The sequence below is a fragment of the Salvelinus namaycush genome, unplaced genomic scaffold (genome assembly GCF_016432855.1).
Source record: "Salvelinus namaycush isolate Seneca unplaced genomic scaffold, SaNama_1.0 Scaffold105, whole genome shotgun sequence".
NCBI classification, from domain to species: domain Eukaryota; kingdom Metazoa; phylum Chordata; class Actinopteri; order Salmoniformes; family Salmonidae; genus Salvelinus; species Salvelinus namaycush.
This window is the reverse complement of record NW_024057731.1, coordinates 213,803-236,623: the sequence shown is the minus strand read 5'-3', so window position 1 is coordinate 236,623 and position 22,821 is coordinate 213,803. Positions and strand designations below refer to the sequence as shown.

General features: G+C 40.9%; 9 non-coding genes across 9 annotated transcripts; all 9 read left to right on the top strand.

Moving 5' to 3' along the window:
- Positions 1-9,038: 9,038 nt before the first annotated feature.
- Positions 9,039-9,145, top strand: LOC120035409. Its single transcript, XR_005474168.1, has one exon. It is a non-coding gene; the product is annotated as a U6 spliceosomal RNA (small nuclear RNA).
- A 2,648-nt stretch (positions 9,146-11,793) lies between these two features.
- LOC120035412 lies at positions 11,794-11,900 on the top strand. Its single transcript, XR_005474171.1, has one exon. It is a non-coding gene; the product is annotated as a U6 spliceosomal RNA (small nuclear RNA).
- Positions 11,901-14,556: 2,656 nt separating this feature from the next.
- LOC120035408 lies at positions 14,557-14,663 on the top strand. Its single transcript, XR_005474167.1, has one exon. It is a non-coding gene; the product is annotated as a U6 spliceosomal RNA (small nuclear RNA).
- Positions 14,664-15,496: 833 nt separating this feature from the next.
- On the top strand, positions 15,497-15,603 carry LOC120035411. The gene has a single exon (XR_005474170.1). It is a non-coding gene; the product is annotated as a U6 spliceosomal RNA (small nuclear RNA).
- An 833-nt stretch (positions 15,604-16,436) lies between these two features.
- On the top strand, positions 16,437-16,543 carry LOC120035413. Its single transcript, XR_005474172.1, has one exon. It is a non-coding gene; the product is annotated as a U6 spliceosomal RNA (small nuclear RNA).
- Positions 16,544-19,199: 2,656 nt separating this feature from the next.
- LOC120035414 lies at positions 19,200-19,306 on the top strand. Its single transcript, XR_005474173.1, has one exon. It is a non-coding gene; the product is annotated as a U6 spliceosomal RNA (small nuclear RNA).
- Positions 19,307-20,145: 839 nt separating this feature from the next.
- Positions 20,146-20,252, top strand: LOC120035407. Its single transcript, XR_005474166.1, has one exon. It is a non-coding gene; the product is annotated as a U6 spliceosomal RNA (small nuclear RNA).
- Positions 20,253-21,088: 836 nt separating this feature from the next.
- Positions 21,089-21,195, top strand: LOC120035406. The gene has a single exon (XR_005474165.1). It is a non-coding gene; the product is annotated as a U6 spliceosomal RNA (small nuclear RNA).
- Positions 21,196-22,029: 834 nt separating this feature from the next.
- LOC120035404 lies at positions 22,030-22,136 on the top strand. Its single transcript, XR_005474163.1, has one exon. It is a non-coding gene; the product is annotated as a U6 spliceosomal RNA (small nuclear RNA).
- Positions 22,137-22,821: the final 685 nt, after the last annotated feature.

Here is a 22,821-nt window from a genome sequence, read left to right as displayed (position 1 = left end):
ACATGGACAGACTGACTAGTACCACATGGACAGACTGACTAGTACCACATGGACAGACTGACTAGTACCACATGGACAGACTGACTAGTACCACATGGACAGACTGACTAGTACCACAGACTGACTAGTACCACATGGACAGACTGACTACTACCACAGACTGACTAGTACCACATGGACAGACTGACTAGTACCACATGGACAGACTGACTAGTACCACATGGACAGACTGACTAGTACCACATGGACAGACTGACTAGTACCACATGGACAGACTGACTAGTACCACATGGACAGACTGACTAGTACCACATGGACAGACTGACTAGTACCAACCACATGGACAGACTGACTAGTACCAACCACATGGACAGACTGACTAGTACCACATGGACAGACTGACTACTACCATAGACTGACTACTACCATAGACTGACTACTACCACGTGGACAGACTGACTAGTACCACATGGACAGACTGACTAGTACCACATGGACAGACTGACTAGTACCACATGGACAGACTGACTAGTACCACATGGACAGACTGACTACTACCACATGGACAGACTGACTAGTACCACATGGACAGACTGACTAGTACCACATGGACAGACTGACTAGTACCACATGGACAGACTGACTACTACCACATGGACAGACTGACTAGTACCACATGGACAGACTGACTAGTACCACATGGACAGACTGACTAGTACCACATGGACAGACTGACTAGTACCACATGGACAGACTGACTAGTACCACATGGACAGACTGACTAGTACCACATGGACAGACTGACTAGTACCACATGGACAGACTGACTACTACCACAGACTGACTACAACCACGTGGACAGACTGACTACTACCACATGGACAGACTGACTACTATCACGTGGACAGACTGACTAGTACCACATGGACAGACTGACTAGTACCACATGGACAGACTGACTAGTACCACATGGACAGACTGACTAGTACCACATGGACAGACTGACTAGTACCACATGGACAGACTGACTAGTACCACATGGACAGACTGACTAGTACCACATGGACAGACTGACTACTACCACATGGACAGACTGACTACCACCACATGGACAGACTGACTAGTACCACATGGACAGACTGACTAGTACCACATGGACAGACTGACTAGTACCACATGGACAGACTGACTAGTACCACATGGACAGACTGACTACTACCACATGGACAGACTGACTACCACCACATGGACAGACTTCATTAGTGTGTTTGTGGGAGCATGCTGTTTATTTAGTCAGGCGATGCCCACATTATTCAGACATATTTTAGAATGTTAATTATGTGAACTTCATAATGCCATTTGGTAGGCAAATAATAAGAATAAACATTATTGTTAAAGTGGTAGGCTAATGCATATGTTTTTAGCATACATTTTGGGGAGAGTTTTTATCCTATAGGCTATTACAACAATTAAACTTAAAACGTCGGTCCTTGAAAATTACAATGAAGTGCTTGAAAAAGTCCGTAGGTCCTTGAATTTGACTTGCCAATGTCTATATGAATTCCTGAGACTTGCTCAGCCAGCAAATTAAAGATAAAATAATCTGCTATTTATATTATGCACGCATCATTAACTTTCCTGTCATATCGTCAGATCTTGTCCCCCCGGACAGTAAAGTTCAGTTGGCGCTGAACCCAGTCTGCCGCTGGTAAATGTACCTGATTGTTGAACCCTGTGTGTGCGGTGTAGGGTTTATATGTCTACCACTCCGTATAGCCGTTAGCGATGCTAATGTCTTCGGGTAGACGTATAGCCGTTAGCGATGCTAATGTCTTCGGGTAGACGTATAGCCGTTAGCGATGCTAATGTCTTCGGGTAGACGTATAGCCGTTAGCGATGCTAATGTCTTCGGGTAGACGTATAGCCGTTAGCGATGCTAATGTCTTCGGGTAGACGTATAGCCGTTAGCGATGCTAATGTCTTCGGGTAGACGTATAGCCGTTAGCGATGCTAATGTCTTCGGGTAGACGTATAGCCGTTAGCGATGCTAATGTCTTCGGGTAGACGTATAGCCGTTAGCGATGCTAATGTCTTCGGGTAGACGTATAGCCGTTAGCGATGCTAATGTCTTCGGGTAGACGTATAGCCGTTAGCGATGCTAATGTCTTCGGGTAGACGTATAGCCGTTAGCGATGCTAATGTCTTCGGGTAGACGTATAGCCGTTAGCGATGCTAATGTCTTCGGGTAGACGTATAGCCGTTAGCGATGCTAATGTCTTCGGGGGGACGTATAGCCGTTAGCGATGCTAATGTCTTCGTGGGGACGTATAGCCGTTAGCGATGCTTATGTCTTCGGGTAGACGGAAAGACAATTAAAAAGTATCATATGCCTACCTGGCAGAATCGTGATTATTTGTATTGGCCATTTTGTTTTGAAAACTCCCCATCACAACTGCGCTATAGAAACACTGCTCGACAAACAAGGTTGTCTGGCTGGTGCCAACAAGGCTGTCTGGCTGGTGCCACTTGAATTAAAGGGTAACTACACACAAACATTCAGATTTTCCCAGATTTCCCCTCGTGTTTTAAGCATTGTTGTGGAATTAGAACATTCATTTATGTTTTTCTGTTGAAAAGTGTCATTTTCAGAGAACCTGAAAAAAATGGGGGAAATCAGTCCTCGCGTTTTTGTTCTGTTGTCGTGGTTTCTCGTTTCTTTGCTGTTACAGTAAATACATCTAAATCAATGTAAGAACACAGGGGAATGCTAATTTAACAGATGGCTAGTCATTATTAGCCTGGTTCTATTATGGGACACAGGCCAGGTCATTATAAATTAGCACATTTAATTGAGGGAAAATGTGGTTGCTATCACTGTTGTCGTTGTCTCACCTAGCTACCTTAAGATGGATGCACTAACTGAGGGAAACTGTATTTACTATCACTGTTGTGGTTGTCTCACCAAGCTACCTTAAGATGGATGCACTAACTGAGGGAAACTGTATTTACTATCACTGTTGTGGTTGTCTCACCTAGCTACCTTAAGATGGATGCACTAACAAGTTGCTCTGGATAGTGACCATACTATTCCCTTAAAGCCACACAGTGTAAAATACATGGGTCATGTAAACAATGGAGCACATGCATCACATGCTAAGAGCACTTGACTGTAAGTCTCTCTGGATAAGAGCGTCTGCTAAATGACTAAAATGACAAATGTATGTGGAGATTTCATTCAGGTCTCCCTGTTTTAATCACTCTGTTTGTCTTTGGCAGAAGAGAGACCAGACTCAGAGGAACCAGAGACGTCTGAACCAGCGAGACGACATCACTGTTCACAGTGTGGGAAGAGTTATACCCGTTTATGGAGCCTGAAAAACCATAAGAGAACACATGCAGGGAAGAAGCCGTATCATTGCTCTCAGTGTGGAAAGAGTTTTACACGGTTAGGGAGCCTTGAAATACATAAGAGAATACACACAGGAGACAAGCCTTACCAATGCTTCCAGTGTGGAAAGAGATTTATCCAGTCAACACACCTGAACGAGCATAAGAGAATACACACAGGGGAAAAACCATTCCAATGCTCTCAGTGTGGAAGGACATTTTCACGATCAGGGGACCTCAAATCTCATGAGAGAATACACACAGGGGAAAAGCCTTATCACTGCTCCCATTGTAAAAGTAGTTTTAGCTGGTCAGGGCAACTGAACGAGCATGAGAGAACACACACAGGGGTGAAGCCTTACCACTGCTCCCAGTGTGGAAAGAGTTTTACACGGTTGGGGTCCCTTAAATCACATAAGATATATACACACACACAGAAGACAAGCCCTATCACTACTCCCAGTGTGAAAATAAGTATTTGTCATTAGGGGACATGAAAAAGCATGAGAGAAAACACTGTAGAGAAGCCTTTCCACTGCTCTCTGTGTAGAATGGGATTTACCCAGTCATGGCATCTGAAAGCGCATAAGAGAATACACACGAGATAAGCCATTCCAATGCTTGCAGTGTGGAAAGAGTTATATCCGGTAAGGGAATTTAGAAACGCATGAGATGACACACATGAAATAACGAGAGAAAATGGCCAAATGTAGATTTCCGCCTAAATAGACATGCAAAAGTAACAGCTATTCATGTGTAATTACGTGATTCTGACATGCAAAAACTTGGTATATTTGGAAAGAAGACATCTGGGAGATAATGCTGGAAATTATCAGAAGATAGAAGTTACATAGTTCAGAATACACAAGATCAAGGACACACAAAATACACTTAAAAAATATATATATATTTTGGCCCCTGTGTTACTTCACCAGTTCTCCTACCATGTATTACTATTATGTGATTAGCCTAGTTGGTGTTGTAATGTTAATTCCCATGAGAGGAATTATGGTGTTTTTTTCCTATCATTGTAAATTGTGTATAGAGATTGAGCTGACATGTATTATTTAATGTATATTGTTTATTGGATTTACATTGAAATAATGCTCTCTTTCTTCCTGTTTCCCTCTGTACACAGACCACTTATATACTCTGGTTCATCATTAAAACTCCTACTGACAGACTGAGCTTCTGTGCCTGTTATCACTCTTTGACCGGGTGCTCAAAGCACATGGCTACTTAAAAACCTCTTAAGGATCAGACCTTTTTCTTCTTCAATTTTCGACCTAAAATGACATACCCAAATCTAACTGCCTGCAGCTCAGGCCCTGAAGTAAGGATATGCATTTTCTTGGTACCATTTGAAAGGAAACACTTTGAAGTTTGTGGAAATGTGAAAGGAATGTAGGAGAATATAACACAATAGATCTGGTAAAAGATAATGTAAAGAAAAAAAACAAACTTTTTTGTACCATCATCTTTGAAATGCAAGAGAAAGGCCATTCCAGCCCAGGTGGAATTTAGATATTGGCGACTAGATGGCAGCAGCGTATGTGCAAAGTGTTAGACTGATCCAATGAACCATTGCATTTCTGTAAAAAAAATTGTTTGAAGACTGCCAAAATGTGCTTCGTTTGTTTATTAATAACTTTTCATGTTCAAAACTGTGCACTCTCCTCAAACAATAGTATTCTTTCACTGTAATAGCTACTGTAAATTAGACGGTGCAGTTAGATTAAAAATAATAATAAAAAATAGTTCTTGTTACTTACAACCTCATGCTAATCGCATTAGCCTATGTTAAATCAACCGTCCCGCAGGGTACCCACCCATCCTGAAGTTAATATGTATTTGCGGTGATAGGGCGCCTGCAGCATTGATTGATTGGCGTTACACCATCAAGAGCAGTTTGAAGAAAGTGCGTCTGGGCCACTGACCTGTGGACAGAAATGTCTATACTTGCAAAAGGTAAGCTATTCATGCCTTATATTGTTTTACCTATATAACAGCTATCTGAGCAGCTAACCGATCACTGCAGCTGTACACAGTCCATCTGTAAATAGCCCACCCAATCTACCTACCTCATCCCCATACTGTTTTTATTTACTTTTCTGCTCTTTTGCACACCAGTATCTCTACTTGCACATTCTCATCTGCTCATTTATCACTCCAGTGTTAACCTGTTATGGCTGAAGGAGCAGTATTGAGTAACCTGGAAAGAGGTGCCCATTTCAAACGGCCTCGTACTCAATTCTTGCTCATACAATATGCATATTATTATTACTATTGGATAGAAAACACTCTCTAGTTTCTAAAACCGTTTGAATTATTTCTCTAAGTGAAACAGAACTCTTTCTGCAGCCCATTTCCTATCCGGAAGTGAGATTTCCAAAAGCGAGGTCTTTGTTCAAGAGCTTGTCTATAAAAGGGCATGTCACTTGGGACTATAGAAACACGTCATACACCTTCCCCTGGGTGTAATGCGGAAGTGAGAGCAGAAATGAGTTGATTATCTTGTTCTGAGATTGAATACATCCTCTTGGAATGAGAGGTCCGCCATTAATTTTTTTTTCGAAGGCGCGAAGTTGGACCTGGAATCGCCTTCTGGAAACCCGTCGTTATGGGCGAATATGATCTCCGGCTTAGATTTTATTTGATACATGTCACAATATCATCCTAAAGTATGTTTTTTCAATATAGTTTTATTATATTATTGAAATTTATTCGGGACTTTAGGCGTGATGCGTTGTATGAATTTGTTCAAGAAGGAGAGGTTAGCGCCGCATGGCCAGTGTGCTTGCTAATTCAAGAGGGAAAGAGTTCGTTCTGGATCCAAATAAAGACGGTTCTGGACAAAGGACCCCATGTACAACATTCTGATGGAAGATCAACAAAGGTAGGACCCAATTTGGGATGCTATTTCATATATCTGTCGAACTGTGCTATCGCTACCGATTACTTGGAATCAATGCTGTTGTGTGTTAGCTATTGCAGTAAGCTAATATAACGCTATATTGTGTTTTCGCTGTAAAACACTTAAAAAATCGGAAATATTGGCTGTATTCACAAGATCTTTGTCTTTCATTTGCTATACACCATATATTTTTCTGAAATGTTTTATGATGAGTAATTAGGTAGTTGACGTTGGTGTCTGTATTTACTCTGGCTACTCCCGTGCTATTTCTGACTGTAGCTATGATGGTAGCAGTAATGTAAAACTGATTTATAGCTCAAATATGCACATTTTTCGAACAAAACATAGATTTATTGTGTAACATGTTATAGGACTGTCATCTGAGGAAGTTGTTTCTAGGTTTGTTTGGTTGGATCTTGGTTAGTTAGGTTGGCTTTGTGCATGCTACCTGTGCTGTGAAAAATGTCTGTCCGCTTTTGTATTTGGTGGTGAACTAACATAAATATACGTGGTGTTTTCGCTGTAAAACATTTTAAAAATCGGACATGTTGGCTGGATTCACAAGATGTTTATCTTTCAAATGCTGTATTGGACTTGTTAATGTGTGAAAGTAAAATATTTAAAAAAAATAGATTTTGAATTTCGCGCCCTGCACTTGAGCTGGATGTTGTCATAAGTGTACCGACCTCGGGCTTGCAGCCCCAACAGGTTTAATCTGCTGAATTGTAATTCTTCGCTACTATGGCGTATTTATTGCCATGCCTTTTGCACACAATGTATATAGACTTTATTTTTTTCTACTGTGTCATTGACTTGTTTATTGTGTTATTGGCTTGTTTATTCCATGTTATTCCATGTGTAACTCTGTGTTGTTGTCTGTGTCACACTGCTTTGCTTTATCTTGGCCAGTTCGCAGTTGTAAATGAGAACTTGTTCTCAACTAGCCTACCTGGTTAAATAAAGGTGAAAAAAAATAAAATAATTTTAACTGCTGTTGAAAAAAAACATTAGCTCTAACAAGAAGTTGAGTTTTCAATGGATATATTGATAAATCATGTTTGATTTGTACATGTATATTTTAATGTCTATTAATTTTTTTAACAGGTTCGTCACGAACCTGTCTGTCTTTGCTATACAGTCTTCTTATTGAACTATGTAAATAAAATGTTCATGTGCTCATAAAACGTGCATTTTGTTTGGGAACAGACCGACATTAGTCTGGTGTCTCTCCTCAGAACTGCCTACCATGGTTACCATGGGTTACCATGGGGTTACCATGGGTTACCCTACCAGTGGTCTTATAGACTACAGACAATATAGTTCCTCAGAACCGCCTACCATGGGGTTACCCTACCAGTAGTCTTATAGACTACAGACAATATAGTTCCTCAGAACCGCCTACCATGGGTTACCCTACCAGTAGTCTTATAGACTACAGACAATATAGTTCCTCAGAACCGCCTACCATGGGGTTACCCTACCAGTAGTCTTATAGACTACAGACAATATAGTTCCTCAGAACTGCCTACCATGGGGTTACCCTACCAGTAGTCTTATAGACTACAGACAATATAGTTTCTCAGAACCGCCTACCATGGGGTTACCCTACCAGTAGTCTTATAGACTACAGACAATATAGTTCCTCAGAACTGCCTACCATGGGTTACCCTACCAGTAGTCTTATAGACTACAGACAATATAGCTCCTCAGAACCGCCTACCATGGGGTTACCCTACCAGTAGTCTTATAGACTACAGACAATATAGTTCCTCAGAACTGCCTACCATGGGTTACCCTACCAGTAGTCTTATAGACTACAGACAATATAGTTCCTCAGAACTGCCTACCATGGGGTTACCCTACCAGTAGTCTTATAGACTACAGACAATATAGTTCCTCAGAACCGCCTACCATGGGGTTACCATGGGTTACCCTACCAGTAGTCTTATAGACTACAGACAATATAGCTCCTCAGACTCAAATTGCTGGCTGAGAGAAGCTCAGTCTACAGTAGAATGACGAGCAAATTCATGAAGCGTTCCTTATTTTGAATTGGGGAGTGAGACAAGGTTGCAGTCTGAGACCAACTTTATTCAACATTTTGAAAATTAATTGGGGAGTTAGGCACGGTTGCAGGCTGAGTTCAACTTTATTCAAAGTTTAGAAATTAATTGGCGAGTGAGACAAGGTTGCACTCTGAGTCCAACTTTATTCAATATATACAAATGAATTGGAGAGAGAGACAGGGTTTAAATTTTAGTCCAGCTGTATTAAACATAACAAACTTGAATGTCACAACATTTAAACAGACATCAAAGTCAGACTCAGACTCTCTCTCTCTCCCTCTACTAATTGGGGAGTTAGTTATACGTATCTTTGGCCAGGCCATGTTGCAGAAAACGGGGGAAGGGTGGGAAGTGGTCGGGGCAGGGGAACAAAGACTTGGGGAGGAGCAACTAAAAGCAGCAGGTGAGGGGTTAGAGACCAAGAGCCCTGTGAATCATAAAAGGCTTTGTTTTTAAACTACATTTTAGTCTGAGATCATTCTTAAAAAAATCAAAAGTCAATTCTATTTCAAGTTCTACATGGACAAATAAAGTTTAAACATCACAGCAATATTCTAGGGGTGGTTTTTGAGGGTCTGAAGGTCAGTTTGAACCCTGTTTGACCCCAACCATGACCAGAACCATCAGAGGGCTTGTGTCCTATATATGAGGGCCTCTCCTATGTCTGTATTGTGCTCGCTTCGGCAGCACATATACTAAAATTGGATCGATACAGAGAAGATTAGCATGGCCCCTGCGAAAGGATGACACGCAAATCCGTGAAGCGCTCCTCATTTTCCTCACACGTCGAGAAACTGGAACCAAACAGAGAAGATTGGCCGGTAGTGACCGGAGAAATAAATTTCCCATCCTAGTCTAAGGAGGAGGGGAATTGCTGGCTGAGAGAAGCTCAGTCTACAGTGGAATGAAGCGTTCCTTATTTTGAATTGGGGAGTGAGACAAGGTTGCAGTCTGAGACCAACTTTATTCAACATTTTGAAAATTAATTGGGGAGTTAGGCACGGTTGCAGGCTGAGTTCAACTTTATTCAAAGTTTAGAAATTAATTGGCGAGTGAGACAAGGTTGCACTCTGAGTCCAACTTTATTCAATATATACAAATGAATTGGAGAGAGAGACAGGGTTTAAATTTTAGTCCAGCTGTATTAACTTCTCTGGGATAGTTGGGACGCTAGCGTCCCAACTGACAAGCACCCCAACCCCCCCCTCACTGATTAGCATCGCGTCACAATGAAAAAGGAAAATCTAAATATCATTAAATCACAAGTCCAAGACACCAAATGAAAGATACAGATCTTGTGAATAAAGCCACCATTTCAGATTTGTAAAATGTTTTACAGGGAAGACAAAATATGTAAATCTATTAGCTAACCACGTTAGCAAAAGACACCACTTTCCTAACTCCATCAGTTTCTTACTCCATCAGGTGCTATCACCAATTCGGCCAAATAAAGATATTGATAGCCACTAACCAAGAAAAAACCTCATCAGATGACAGTCTGATAACATATTTATTGTATAGGATAGGTTTTGTTAGAAAAATGTGCATATTTCAGGTATAAATCATAGTTTACAATTGCACCCACCATCACAACTCGACTAGAATAAATACAGAGAGCAACGTGTATTACCTAATTACTAATCATAAAACATTTCTTAAAAATACACAGCTCACAGCAATGGAAAGACACAGATCTTGTGAATTCAGACAATATTTCAGATGTTCTAAGTGTTTTACAGCGAAAACACAATAAATCGTTATATTAGCATACCACATATGCAAACGTTACCCGACCATTGATTCAAGCCAAAGAGAGCGATATCGTTATCATCGCCAAAATATATTCACTAACCTTATCAGAATTCTTCCGATGACACTCCTGTAACATCATATTACAACATACATATAGAGTTTGTTCGAAAATGTGCATATTTAGCCACAAAAAACCGTGGTTATACAATGACAATACTAGCAAAACTAGCCTGAAAATGTCGGTCGCCATCTTTCACAGTGGTCTTGTCTCATGGATAACTATTCATAAACTTGACTAAAAAAATATAAGTTGGACAGCTATCGAAAGACAAATTAGTTCTTAATGCAATCGCTGAATTACATTTCTAAAATTATCCTTACTGTGCAATACAGGGTTCGCCAAGCGAAGCTATACCAAACAAAATGGCGGAATATGCGTTTAAAAATTTTCGACAGAACAACGATTTATCATCTTAAATATTTCTTACTATGAGGTGATCTTCCATCAGAATCTTGGGCAATGTATCCTTTCTTGGGTCTAATCTTCTTTTGGTCGAAAGATGTCCTCTGTCCGTCGAAATGCCCACTAACGTTCGACCGGGACCCCGAAACGTGCCCGGCGCTTCAAAGAGCATCACATAGAAATGCCTCAAAATCGCACTAAACGGATATAAATTGCTATAAAACGGTTTAAATTAACTACCTTATGATGTTTTTAACACCTATAACGAGTAAAAACATGACCGGCGCTATATTACTGGCTAAACCAAGGCTTGGAAAAAGGCCAGTCCGACGTCATTCTTGCGTTGAGCGCAGGGTCCAAAAGAACGCTACTTCCGGTATTTGGTGATTTATAGAGGCCCTGATTGCGCAATCGACTCCATTCAAATTGTCACCACTTACTGACATCTAGAGGAAGGCGTGGGCAGTGTTTGTATCCTCATAGGATTTACAGGGACTTTAAAACTGATCTGGAACCAGAGGCCAAGATTTCTGAAATCTCACACACTGGGAGGAAAAGTGCTGTAGAATGAGTTCTGTTCCACTCAGAGACATAATTCAAACGGCTATAGAAACTAGAGAGTGTTTTCTATCCAATAATAACAATAATATGCATATTGTACGAGCAAGAATTGAGTACTAGGCAGTTTAATTTGGAGACCAATTTTCCCTAAGTCGAAACAGCACCCCCTATATCCCAGAGAGGTTAAACATAACAAACTTGAATGTCACAACATTTAAACAGACATCAAAGTCAGACTCAGACTCTCTCTCTCTCCCTCTACTAATTGGGGAGTTAGTTATACGTATCTTTGGCCAGGCCATGTTGCAGAAAACGGGGGAAGGGTGGGAAGTGGTCGGGGCAGGGGAACAAAGACTTGGGGAGGAGCAACTAAAAGCAGCAGGTGAGGGGTTAGAGACCAAGAGCCCTGTGAATCATAAAAGGCTTTGTTTTTAAACTACATTTTAGTCTGAGATCATTCTTAAAAAAATCAAAAGTCAATTCTATTTCAAGTTCTACATCAACAAATAAAGTTTAAACATCACAGCAATATTCTAGGGGTGGTTTTTGAGGGTCTGAAGGTCAGTTTGAACCCTGTTTGACCCCAACCATGACCAGAACCATCAGAGGGCTTGTGTCCTATATATGAGGGCCTCTCCTAGGTCTGTATTGTGCTCCCTTTGGCAGCACATATACTAAAATTGGATTGATACAGAGAAGATTAGCATGGCCCCTGCGAAAGGATGACACGCAAATCCGTGAAGCGCTCCTCATTTTCCTCACACGTCGAGAAACTGGAACCAAACAGAGAAGATTGGCCGGTAGTGACCGGAGAAATAAATTTCCCATCCTAGTCTAAGGAGGAGGGGAATTGCTGGCTGAGAGAAGCTCAGTCTACAGTGGAATGAAGCGTTCCTTATTTTGAATTGGGGAGTGAGACAAGGTTGCAGTCTGAGACCAACTTTATTCAACATTTTGAAAATTAATTGGGGAGTTAGGCACGGTTGCAGGCTGAGTTCAACTTTATTCAAAGTTTAGAAATTAATTGGCGAGTGAGACAAGGTTGCACTCTGAGTCCAACTTTATTCAATATATACAAATGAATTGGAGAGAGAGACAGGGTTTAAATTTTAGTCCAGCTGTATTAACTTCTCTGGGATAGTTGGGACGCTAGCGTCCCAACTGACAAGCACCCCAACCCCCCCCTCACTGATTAGCATCGCGTCACAATGAAAAAGGAAAATCTAAATATCATTAAATCACAAGTCCAAGACACCAAATGAAAGATACAGATCTTGTGAATAAAGCCACCATTTCAGATTTGTAAAATGTTTTACAGGGAAGACAAAATATGTAAATCTATTAGCTAACCACGTTAGCAAAAGACACCACTTTCCTAACTCCATCAGTTTCTTACTCCATCAGGTGCTATCACCAATTCGGCCAAATAAAGATATTGATAGCCACTAACCAAGAAAAAACCTCATCAGATGACAGTCTGATAACATATTTATTGTATAGGATAGGTTTTGTTAGAAAAATGTGCATATTTCAGGTATAAATCATAGTTTACAATTGCACCCACCATCACAACTCGACTAGAATAAATACAGAGAGCAACGTGTATTACCTAATTACTAATCATAAAACATTTCTTAAAAATACACAGCTCACAGCAATGGAAAGACACAGATCTTGTGAATTCAGACAATATTTCAGATGTTCTAAGTGTTTTACAGCGAAAACACAATAAATCGTTATATTAGCATACCACATATGCAAACGTTACCCGACCATTGATTCAAGCCAAAGAGAGCGATATCGTTATCATCGCCAAAATATATTAATTTTTTCACTAACCTTATCAGAATTCTTCCGATGACACTCCTGTAACATCATATTACAACATACATATAGAGTTTGTTCGAAAATGTGCATATTTAGCCACAAAAAACCGTGGTTATACAATGACAATACTAGCAAAACTAGCCTGAAAATGTCGGTCGCCATCTTTCACAGTGGTCTTGTCTCATGGATAACTATTCATAAACTTGACTAAAAAAATATAAGTTGGACAGCTATCGAAAGACAAATTAGTTCTTAATGCAATCGCTGAATTACATTTCTAAAGTTATCCTTACTGTGCAATACAGGGTTCGCCAAGCGAAGCTATACCAAACAAAATGGCGGAATATGCGTTTAAAAATTTTCGACAGAACAACGATTTATCATCTTAAATATTTCTTACTATGAGGTGATCTTCCATCAGAATCTTGGGCAATGTATCCTTTCTTGGGTCTAATCTTCTTTTGGTCGAAAGATGTCCTCTGTCCGTCGAAATGCCCACTAACGTTCGACCGGGACCCCGAAACGTGCCCGGCGCTTCAAAGAGCATCACATAGAAATGCCTCAAAATCGCACTAAACGGATATAAATTGCTATAAAACGGTTTAAATTAACTACCTTATGATGTTTTTAACACCTATAACGAGTAAAAACATGACCGGCGCTATATTACTGGCTAAACCAAGGCTTGGAAAAAGGCCAGTCCGACGTCATTCTTGCGTTGAGCGCAGGGTCCAAAAGAACGCTACTTCCGGTATTTGGTGATTTATAGAGGCCCTGATTGCGCAATCGACTCCATTCAAATTGTCACCACTTACTGACATCTAGAGGAAGGCGTGGGCAGTGTTTGTATCCTCATAGGATTTACAGGGACTTTAAAACTGATCTGGAACCAGAGGCCAAGATTTCTGAAATCTCACACACTGGGAGGAAAAGTGCTGTAGAATGAGTTCTGTTCCACTCAGAGACATAATTCAAACGGCTATAGAAACTAGAGAGTGTTTTCTATCCAATAATAACAATAATATGCATATTGTACGAGCAAGAATTGAGTACTAGGCAGTTTAATTTGGAGACCAATTTTCCCTAAGTCGAAACAGCACCCCCTATATCCCAGAGAGGTTAAACATAACAAACTTGAATGTCACAACATTTAAACAGACATCAAAGTCAGACTCAGACTCTCTCTCTCTCCCTCTACTAATTGGGGAGTTAGTTATACGTATCTTTGGCCAGGCCATGTTGCAGAAAACGGGGGAAGGGTGGGAAGTGGTCGGGGCAGGGGAACAAAGACTTGGGGAGGAGCAACTAAAAGCAGCAGGTGAGGGGTTAGAGACCAAGAGCCCTGTGAATCATAAAAGGCTTTGTTTTTAAACTACATTTTAGTCTGAGATCATTCTTAAAAAAATCAAAAGTCAATTCTATTTCAAGTTCTACATGGACAAATAAAGTTTAAACATCACAGCAATATTCTAGGGGTGGTTTTTGAGGGTCTGAAGGTCAGTTTGAACCCTGTTTGACCCCAACCATGACCAGAACCATCAGAGGGCTTGTGTCCTATATATGAGGGCCTCTCCTAGGTCTGTATTGTGCTCGCTTCGGCAGCACATATACTAAAATTGGATCGATACAGAGAAGATTAGCATGGCCCCTGCGAAAGGATGACACGCAAATCCGTGAAGCGCTCCTCATTTTCCTCACACGTCGAGAAACTGGAACCAAACAGAGAAGATTGGCCGGTAGTGACCGGAGAAATAAATTTCCCATCCTAGTCTAAGGAGGAGGGGAATTGCTGGCTGAGAGAAGCTCAGTCTACAGTGGAATGAAGCGTTCCTTATTTTGAATTGGGGAGTGAGACAAGGTTGCAGTCTGAGACCAACTTTATTCAACATTTTGAAAATTAATTGGGGAGTTAGGCACGGTTGCAGGCTGAGTTCAACTTTATTCAAAGTTTAGAAATTAATTGGCGAGTGAGACAAGGTTGCACTCTGAGTCCAACTTTATTCAATATATACAAATGAATTGGAGAGAGAGACAGGGTTTAAATTTTAGTCCAGCTGTATTAAACATAACAAACTTGAATGTCACAACATTTAAACAGACATCAAAGTCAGACTCAGACTCTCTCTCTCTCCCTCTACTAATTGGGGAGTTAGTTATACGTATCTTTGGCCAGGCCATGTTGCAGAAAACGGGGGAAGGGTGGGAAGTGGTCGGGGCAGGGGAACAAAGACTTGGGGAGGAGCAACTAAAAGCAGCAGGTGAGGGGTTAGAGACCAAGAGCCCTGTGAATCATAAAAGGCTTTGTTTTTAAACTACATTTTAGTCTGAGATCATTCTTAAAAAAATCAAAAGTCAATTCTATTTCAAGTTCTACATCAACAAATAAAGTTTAAACATCACAGCAATATTCTAGGGGTGGTTTTTGAGGGTCTGAAGGTCAGTTTGAACCCTGTTTGACCCCAACCATGACCAGAACCATCAGAGGGCTTGTGTCCTATATATGAGGGCCTCTCCTAGGTCTGTATTGTGCTCCCTTTGGCAGCACATATACTAAAATTGGATTGATACAGAGAAGATTAGCATGGCCCCTGCGAAAGGATGACACGCAAATCCGTGAAGCGCTCCTCATTTTCCTCACACGTCGAGAAACTGGAACCAAACAGAGAAGATTGGCCGGTAGTGACCGGAGAAATAAATTTCCCATCCTAGTCTAAGGAGGAGGGGAATTGCTGGCTGAGAGAAGCTCAGTCTACAGTGGAATGAAGCGTTCCTTATTTTGAATTGGGGAGTGAGACAAGGTTGCAGTCTGAGACCAACTTTATTCAACATTTTGAAAATTAATTGGGGAGTTAGGCACGGTTGCAGGCTGAGTTCAACTTTATTCAAAGTTTAGAAATTAATTGGCGAGTGAGACAAGGTTGCACTCTGAGTCCAACTTTATTCAATATATACAAATGAATTGGAGAGAGAGACAGGGTTTAAATTTTAGTCCAGCTGTATTAAACATAACAAACTTGAATGTCACAACATTTAAACAGACATCAAAGTCAGACTCAGACTCTCTCGCTCTCCCTCTACTAATTGGGGAGTTAGTTATACGTATCTTTGGCCAGGCCATGTTGCAGAAAACGGGGGAAGGGTGGGAAGTGGTCGGGGCAGGGGAACAAAGACTTGGGGAGGAGCAACTAAAAGCAGCAGGTGAGGGGTTAGAGACCAAGAGCCCTGTGAATCATAAAAGGCTTTGTTTTTAAACTACATTTTAGTCTGAGATCATTCTTAAAAAAATCAAAAGTCAATTCTATTTCAAGTTCTACATCAACAAATAAAGTTTAAACATCACAGCAATATTCTAGGGGTGGTTTTTGAGGGTCTGAAGGTCAGTTTGAACCCTGTTTGACCCCAACCATGACCAGAACCATCAGAGGGCTTGTGTCCTATATATGAGGGCCTCTCCTAGGTCTGTATTGTGCTCCCTTCGGCAGCACATATACTAAAATTGGATTGATACAGAGAAGATTAGCATGGCCCCTGCGAAAGGATGACATGCAAATCCGTGAAGCGCTCCTCATTTTCCTCACACGTCGAGAAACTGGAACCAAACAGAGAAGATTGGCCGGTAGTGACCGGAGAAATAAATTTCCCATCCTAGTCTAAGGAGGAGGGGAATTGCTGGCTGAGAGAAGCTCAGTCTACAGTGGAATGAAGCGTTCCTTATTTTGAATTGGGGAGTGAGACAAGGTTGCAGTCTGAGACCAACTTTATTCAACATTTTGAAAATTAATTGGGGAGTTAGGCACGGTTGCAGGCTGAGTTCAACTTTATTCAAAGTTTAGAAATTAATTGGCGAGTGAGACAAGGTTGCACTCTGAGTCCAACTTTATTCAATATATACAAATGAATTGGAGAGAGAGACAGGGTTTAAATTTTAGTCCAGCTGTATTAACTTCTCTGGGATAGTTGGGACGCTAGCGTCCCAACTGACAAGCACCCCAACCCCCCCCTCACTGATTAGCATCGCGTCACAATGAAAAAGGAAAATCTAAATATCATTAAATCACAAGTCCAAGACACCAAATGAAAGATACAGATCTTGTGAATAAAGCCACCATTTCAGATTTGTAAAATGTTTTACAGGGAAGACAAAATATGTAAATCTATTAGCTAACCACGTTAGCAAAAGACACCACTTTCCTAACTCCATCAGTTTCTTACTCCATCAGGTGCTATCACCAATTCGGCCAAATAAAGATATTGATAGCCACTAACCAAGAAAAAACCTCATCAGATGACAGTCTGATAACATATTTATTGTATAGGATAGGTTTTGTTAGAAAAATGTGCATATTTCAGGTATAAATCATAGTTTACAATTGCACCCACCATCACAACTCGACTAGAATAAATACAGAGAGCAACGTGTATTACCTAATTACTAATCATAAAACATTTCTTAAAAATACACAGCTCACAGCAATGGAAAGACACAGATCTTGTGAATTCAGACAATATTTCAGATGTTCTAAGTGTTTTACAGCGAAAACACAATAAATCGTTATATTAGCATACCACATATGCAAACGTTACCCGACCATTGATTCAAGCCAAAGAGAGCGATATCGTTATCATCGCCAAAATATATTAATTTTTTCACTAACCTTATCAGAATTCTTCCGATGACACTCCTGTAACATCATATTACAACATACATATAGAGTTTGTTCGAAAATGTGCATATTTAGCCACAAAAAACCGTGGTTATACAATGACAATACTAGCAAAACTAGCCTGAAAATGTCGGTCGCCATCTTTCACAGTGGTCTTGTCTCATGGATAACTATTCATAAACTTGACTAAAAAAATATAAGTTGGACAGCTATCGAAAGACAAATTAGTTCTTAATGCAATCGCTGAATTACATTTCTAAAATTATCCTTACTGTGCAATACAGGGTTCGCCAAGCGAAGCTATACCAAACAAAATGGCGGAATATGCGTTTAAAAATTTTCGACAGAACAACGATTTATCATCTTAAATATTTCTTACTATGAGGTGATCTTCCATCAGAATCTTGGGCAATGTATCCTTTCTTGGGTCTAATCTTCTTTTGGTCGAAAGATGTCCACTGTCCGTCGAAATGCCCACTAACGTTCGACCGGGACCCCGAAACGTGCCCGGCGCTTCAAAGAGCATCACATAGAAATGCCTCAAAATCGCACTAAACGGATATAAATTGCTATAAAACGGTTTAAATTAACTACCTTATGATGTTTTTAACACCTATAACGAGTAAAAACATGACCGGCGCTATATTACTGGCTAAACCAAGGCTTGGAAAAAGGCCAGTCCGACGTCCTTCTTGCGTTGAGCGCAGGGTCCAAAAGAACGCTACTTCCGGTATTTGGTGATTTATAGAGGCCCTGATTGCGCAATCGACTCCATTCAAATTGTCACCACTTACTGACATCTAGAGGAAGGCGTGGGCAGTGTTTGTATCCTCATAGGATTTACAGGGACTTTAAAACTGATCTGGAACCAGAGGCCAAGATTTCTGAAATCTCACACACTGGGAGGAAAAGTGCTGTAGAATGAGTTCTGTTCCACTCAGAGACATAATTCAAACGGCTATAGAAACTAGAGAGTGTTTTCTATCCAATAATAACAATAATATGCATATTGTACGAGCAAGAATTGAGTACTAGGCAGTTTAATTTGGAGACCAATTTTCCCTAAGTCGAAACAGCACCCCCTATATCCCAGAGAGGTTAAACATAACAAACTTGAATGTCACAACATTTAAACAGACATCAAAGTCAGACTCAGACTCTCTCTCTCTCCCTCTACTAATTGGGGAGTTAGTTATACGTATCTTTGGCCAGGCCATGTTGCAGAAAACGGGGGAAGGGTGGGAAGTGGTCGGGGCAGGGGAACAAAGACTTGGGGAGGAGCAACTAAAAGCAGCAGGTGAGGGGTTAGAGACCAAGAGCCCTGTGAATCATAAAAGGCTTTGTTTTTAAACTACATTTTAGTCTGAGATCATTCTTAAAAAAATCAAAAGTCAATTCTATTTCAAGTTCTACATCGACAAATAAAGTTTAAACATCACAGCAATATTCTAGGGGTGGTTTTTGAGGGTCTGAAGGTCAGTTTGAACCCTGTTTGACCCCAACCATGACCAGAACCATCAGAGGGCTTGTGTCCTATATATGAGGGCCTCTCCTAGGTCTGTATTGTGATCGCTTTGGCAGCACATATACTAAAATTGGATTGATACAGAGAAGATTAGCATGGCCCCTGCGAAAGGATGACACGCAAATCCGTGAAGCGCTCCTCATTTTCCTCACACGTCGAGAAACTGGAACCAAACAGAGAAGATTGGCCGGTAGTGACCGGATAAATAAATTTCCCATCCTAGTCTAAGGAGGAGGGGAATTGCTGGCTGAGAGAAGCTCAGTCTACAGTGGAATGAAGCGTTCCTTATTTTGAATTGGGGAGTGAGACAAGGTTGCAGTCTGAGACCAACTTTATTCAACATTTTGAAAATTAATTGGGGAGTTAGGCACGGTTGCAGGCTGAGTTCAACTTTATTCAAAGTTTAGAAATTAATTGGCGAGTGAGACAAGGTTGCACTCTGAGTCCAACTTTATTCAATATATACAAATGAATTGGAGAGAGAGACAGGGTTTAAATTTTAGTCCAGCTGTATTAAACATAACAAACTTGAATGTCACAACATTTAAACAGACATCAAAGTCAGACTCAGACTCTCTCTCTCTCCCTCTACTAATTGGGGAGTTAGTTATACGTATCTTTGGCCAGGCCATGTTGCAGAAAACGGGGGAAGGGTGGGAAGTGGTCGGGGCAGGGGAACAAAGACTTGGGGAGGAGCAACTAAAAGCAGCAGGTGAGGGGTTAGAGACCAAGAGCCCTGTGAATCATAAAAGGCTTTGTTTTTAAACTACATTTTAGTCTGAGATCAATCTTAAAAAAATCAAAAGTCAATTCTATTTCAAGTTCTACATGGACAAATAAAGTTTAAACATCACAGCAATATTCTAGGGGTGGTTTTTGAGGGTCTGAAGGTCAGTTTGAACCCTGTTTGACCCCAACCCCAACCATGACCAGAACCATCAGAGGGCTTGTGTCCTATATATGAGGGCCTCTCCTAGGTCTGTATTGTGCTCGCTTCGGCAGCACATATACTAAAATTGGATCGATACAGAGAAGATTAGCATGGCCCCTGCGAAAGGATGACACGCAAATCCGTGAAGCGCTCCTCATTTTCCTCACACGTCGAGAAACTGGAACCAAACAGAGAAGATTGGTCGGTAGTGACCGGAGAAATAAATTTCCCATCCTAGTCTAAGGAGGAGGGGAATTGCTGGCTGAGAGAAGCTCAGTCTACAGTGGAATGAAGCGTTCCTTATTTTGAATTGGGGAGTGAGACAAGGTTGCAGACTGAGACCAACTTTATTCAACATTTTGAAAATTAATTGGGGAGTTAGGCACGGTTGCAGGCTGAGTTCAACTTTATTCAAAGTTTAGAAATTAATTGGCGAGTGAGACAAGGTTGCACTCTGAGTCCAACTTTATTCAATATATACAAATGAATTGGAGAGAGAGACAGGGTTTAAATTTTAGTCCAGCTGTATTAAACATAACAAACTTGAATGTCACAACATTTAAACAGACATCAAAGTCAGACTCAGACTCTCTCTCTCTCCCTCTACTAATTGGGGAGTTAGTTATACGTATCTTTGGCCAGGCCATGTTGCAGAAAACGGGGGAAGGGTGGGAAGTGGTCGGGGCAGGGGAACAAAGACTTGGGGAGGAGCAACTAAAAGCAGCAGGTGAGGGGTTAGAGACCAAGAGCCCTGTGAATCATAAAAGGCTTTGTTTTTAAACTACATTTTAGTCTGAGATCATTCTTAAAAAAATCAAAAGTCAATTCTATTTCAAGTTCTACATGGACAAATAAAGTTTAAACATCACAGCAATATTCTAGGGGTGGTTTTTGAGGGTCTGAAGGTCAGTTTGAACCCTGTTTGACCCACCCAACCATGACCAGAACCATCAGAGGGCTTGTGTCCTATATATGAGGGCCTCTCCTAGGTCTGTATTGTGCTCGCTTCGGCAGCACATATACTAAAATTGGATCGATACAGAGAAGATTAGCATGGCCCCTGCGAAAGGATGACACGCAAATCCGTGAAGCGCTCCTCATTTTCCTCACACGTCGAGAAACTGGAACCAAACAGAGAAGATTGGCCGGTAGTGACCGGAGAAATAAATTTCCCATCCTAGTCTAAGGAGGAGGGGAATTGCTGGCTGAGAGAAGCTCAGTCTACAGTGGAATGAAGCGTTCCTTATTTTGAATTGGGGAGTGAGACAAGGTTGCAGTCTGAGACCAACTTTATTCAACATTTTGAAAATTAATTGGGGAGTTAGGCACGGTTGCAGGCTGAGTTCAACTTTATTCAAAGTTTAGAAATTAATTGGCGAGTGAGACAAGGTTGCACTCTGAGTCCAACTTTATTCAATATATACAAATGAATTGGAGAGAGAGACAGGGTTTAAATTTTAGTCCAGCTGTATTAAACATAACAAACTTGAATGTCACAACATTTAAACAGACATCAAAGTCAGACTCAGACTCTCTCTCTCTCCCTCTACTAATTGGGGAGTTAGTTATACGTATCTTTGGCCAGGCCATGTTGCAGAAAACGGGGGAAGGGTGGGAAGTGGTCGGGGCAGGGGAACAAAGACTTGGGGAGGAGCAACTAAAAGCAGCAGGTGAGGGGTTAGAGACCAAGAGCCCTGTGAATCATAAAAGGCTTTGTTTTTAAACTACATTTTAGTCTGAGATCATTCTTAAAAAAATCAAAAGTCAATTCTATTTCAAGTTCTACATGGACAAATAAAGTTTAAACATCACAGCAATATTCTAGGGGTGGTTTTTGAGGGTCTGAAGGTCAGTTTGAACCCTGTTTGACCCCCAACCATGACCAGAACCATCAGAGGGCTTGTGTCCTATATATGAGGGCCTCTCCTAGGTCTGTATTGTGCTCGCTTCGGCAGCACATATACTAAAATTGGATCGATACAGAGAAGATTAGCATGGCCCCTGCGAAAGGATGACACGCAAATCCGTGAAGCGCTCCTCATTTTCCTCACACGTCGAGAAACTGGAACCAAACAGAGAAGATTGGCCGGTAGTGACCGGAGAAATAAATTTCCCATCCTAGTCTAAGGAGGAGGGGAATTGCTGGCTGAGAGAAGCTCAGTCTACAGTGGAATGAAGCGTTCCTTATTTTGAATTGGGGAGTGAGACAAGGTTGCAGTCTGAGACCAACTTTATTCAACATTTTGAAAATTAATTGGGGAGTTAGGCACGGTTGCAGGCTGAGTTCAACTTTATTCAAAGTTTAGAAATTAATTGGCGAGTGAGACAAGGTTGCACTCTGAGTCCAACTTTATTCAATATATACAAATGAATTGGAGAGAGAGACAGGGTTTAAATTTTAGTCCAGCTGTATTAAACATAACAAACTTGAATGTCACAACATTTAAACAGACATCAAAGTCAGACTCAGACTCTCTCTCTCTCCCTCTACTAATTGGGGAGTTAGTTATACGTATCTTTGGCCAGGCCATGTTGCAGAAAACGGGGGAAGGGTGGGAAGTGGTCGGGGCAGGGGAACAAAGACTTGGGGAGGAGCAACTAAAAGCAGCAGGTGAGGGGTTAGAGACCAAGAGCCCTGTGAATCATAAAAGGCTTTGTTTTTAAACTACATTTTAGTCTGAGATCATTCTTAAAAAAATCAAAAGTCAATTCTATTTCAAGTTCTACATGG